This window comes from Pecten maximus, chromosome 14, assembly GCF_902652985.1.
Source record: "Pecten maximus chromosome 14, xPecMax1.1, whole genome shotgun sequence".
Taxonomy (NCBI): domain Eukaryota; kingdom Metazoa; phylum Mollusca; class Bivalvia; order Pectinida; family Pectinidae; genus Pecten; species Pecten maximus.
Genome location: NC_047028.1, coordinates 33,137,259 through 33,140,599, shown reverse-complemented (window position 1 = coordinate 33,140,599; position 3,341 = coordinate 33,137,259). Strand labels below are relative to the sequence as shown.

The window sequence follows — 3,341 nt, the reverse complement described above, 5'->3', positions numbered from 1 at the left end:
GTGTGTGAGGGTGTGTGTGTGTGTGTGTGTGTGTGTGTGTGTGTGTGTGTGTGTGTGTGTGTGTTGTGTGTGTGCGTGTGAGGGTGTGTGTGTGTGTGTGTGTGTGTGTGTGTGTGTGTGTGTGTGTGTGTGTGTGTGTGTGTGCTCTCAGAATTACGGAGTTGTGGACACATAAGCGGTGTATAGACCAACGTTGTGGACACATTTTACATTGTGGACACCATAATTTGGTGTCCACAGTGTACACACATCTAGTGGCCTACTATAACCCTACTTAATATATTTAAGGGAAAACTGTATAACAGCGTTGTGAACCACCCTGATACACACCGTGTGTATAGGGCTGGAAAAATATGTTGAGTAGACTGTGTGAAGTCACCTCACATACACACCTAGCGAATTACGTTATCTATATGGGTCACCTGCAGCTGATCCTGCTGCAGTGGCTAGCGCGGGTCAGTTTCTTACTGTCTATGAGAGGCACCAACGGGGTATATAACGTGATTGCATTAGTAAATCTATATAAGAAACACTATTCTATCCTACTGAGCACCCCGTAGTTTTCCCGCAAAAATGTCAAGAAAACCAAGGCACCAGTAAACCTAGTTTAGTTGCCGATACTACACCTGGACATTGGTGAGTTGATGTTATTCTATTATTACTTTCTTAATGATGATACAAGATAAATGTTTTGTATATTACTTTGTTGTATATCTGTATATATAATATATAAAACTGAATATGGAGGGTGTCAATATAAGTTTATATGTAATTACTAAAGTAGAATATATGCATACCCATATTATAAACAGGGTATAAATCTAACGGGATTTAATATGGCTAAGAAAAAAAGAGCATTTACGGAATATTTTGTGGTAAATGATGTACATAAAAGTTTATCAGCTGAAACATGATATTCTGTTTGATTGTTTTATAACATTGGCATTATATAACTATATGCGGAAGCATTGTAAATTTTATATTTTTGATGAATTTCGACCATTTTGTTGTTTGTCAAATGATTATGTTCTGGCTGGACACATGTTTGTTTGGAAATCTAACAGGAAAAAATGGGAAATATATTGTAGTTTTTCATACATATACTTACTACTAGTGATGTACGTCATTGTCAACCTTTTTTTAGCATATATAGGTCAATATAAAGATTTTTGACTTAGCAATACATATTATATTTTTGATTATTACTCTCTAACAATGAAACAAAACATGCCGCGCATTGTATTTAATGAGATTATCGGAGGATACAGAACATACGTCGCAATTCTAAACATGTTTGTGTATTTAAAACAAGTAACAAATTCCACATAATATACAAATGTAATGCAATAATGCTATAAAAATATTTAGCGTGACTATATTTAAGGATTTAGCAATGTTTGATATGTCAATAAACACAAGTTTATCTTATTCAGATTAATATAATGTTTTTATGGCGATTTCATGTAATTTGGAAATAATATATCAAATTATTACAACGAAAATACATTCGTTAAGTTTTTAAACATTTGTAGAATATAATGAAAAAAGTGATGTCGGTGGTCTATTAATTGGAAAGTACTGAGATAAATTATATTTGTCAAATTTTACACCTGAAAGGTGGATATCACACCAAGACGGAGAAAGCGTTATAAACCAGGGGATAATGCAAAAACCTTTATCCTTAAAAATAAAATAAAAAACCCTTCAAAATTTTCTTTGACAGTACTATTTATGAACTAGTTTCTTTTTTTTTCCAATTTGATGTTGAATCACATATATCACCAAACAAATGATGGTGTTCTGGAAATGCAAAAAGCTGTTTGAATTTTCATATACCATGCAAAATAAGTATTGTTTTTCATTTAAATAAGTATCATGATAGTATAATATTCAAATTTGATACGCTTGTCTCAGGTAAAGGAGTATTCGTCCTCAGATTGTTTACTAATTTCTTCTTGAGTATGCCGGGAAACTCATTAAAGGAAAGGCCACTAAGTATGTTCCAGATACCAACTTTATAAAGCAGATATAGTAGTCCCATATCGGGAGCCTGAAGTTAGTTCCGAGTTCCGTGTAAGTAAAACGGAACTAGGAACCAGTTCCGAGTTCCGTTTAAGATAAACGGAGTTCCGAGTTCCGTTTAAGAAAAACTGAAATATTATGTATTAGCTTAATTGGTTTTACATATAGCTTATACATAGTTGTTCCGTTTACTTAAACGGAACTCGGAACTGGTTTCTAGTTTTGATTTTCTTCACCGGAACTGAAAACTAGGACCCAGTCCCGTAAAATTCATACGTGACTCATAAATGACTTTGCATCCATTTGACACATGTAGTTTTTCTTCTTCAGATTCGGGTCTCATATTTAGATAAAGTACATAGAATATTTTCTTAAACGGAACTGGGAACTGTTTTTCTTCAAGGGAAGTCAGAACTGGGACCAAAACTCGTAAAGCTAATACATTGCAGCTCCGTTTTTCTTAAAGGGAACTCGGAACTCGTTCCTAGTTCCGTTTGTTCCGAGTTCCGTTTCTCTTAAACGGAACTCGGAACTGGGACCAAAACCAATAAAGCTAATACATAGTATTTCAGTTTTTCTTAAACGGAACTCGGAACTGGGACCAAAACTAATAAAGCTAATACATAGTATTTCAGTTTTTCTTAAACGGAACTCGGAACTCGGAACCAACTTCGGGCTATGGTATACATTGTAGGATTGTACAAAAGGCACACACGATATTAAACAGCATTTAAATAAGATTGCACAATTCAGATGTTTGTCCTTCAATGACTCAACAGTGATGATATGAACAAAATAGATGTAGATACTGAAAGGCAGCTAAAACATCAACTTGAAATAGATCAAACACAATTACGAAAATATTAATAGAAACGAGCACCCATGATTCAAGTAAATATGTAAATTGTGATTCCGACTTTGATATTTTATTGGCAATATCTAACATTAATCTTTTTTGTTTTGTTTTTTAAGGATCGATGCCACGGAGGAACTCTAACTGACCACATGAGAAAGTCTTCGTCGCCTTGTCAATCATGCTAAACGTGGTGTAGCAAACGCAACGATAAAACTGGTCGATTAAAATGGATAGCCACGTCTTTGCCTTTTCAGCCTCAGTTTTGATTTACCCAAACCATGTAGACATTATAAGATATATTTATGTGACCAACTTTCACAGCTTTTGACATTGTTTTCAAAACATTTTTTTTAAAACTGGTTTCGTTTGAATTCTAAAGATAAACTTAACTGACCGTGAAACGAGTGTCACCGATGTACCGAATAGCTACTCAAAATGTCATATTCATTTTACATAAGATTTT

At 34.2% G+C, this 3,341-nt stretch overlaps 1 long non-coding RNA gene across 1 annotated transcript; it reads left to right on the top strand.

Moving 5' to 3' along the window:
* The first annotated feature begins 112 nt into the window (after positions 1–112).
* LOC117341644 lies at positions 113–3,119 on the top strand. The gene is made up of 2 exons (XR_004535683.1): positions 113–636; positions 2,995–3,119. It is a non-coding gene; the product is annotated as an uncharacterized LOC117341644 (long non-coding RNA).
* The last annotated feature ends 222 nt before the right edge of the window (positions 3,120–3,341 follow it).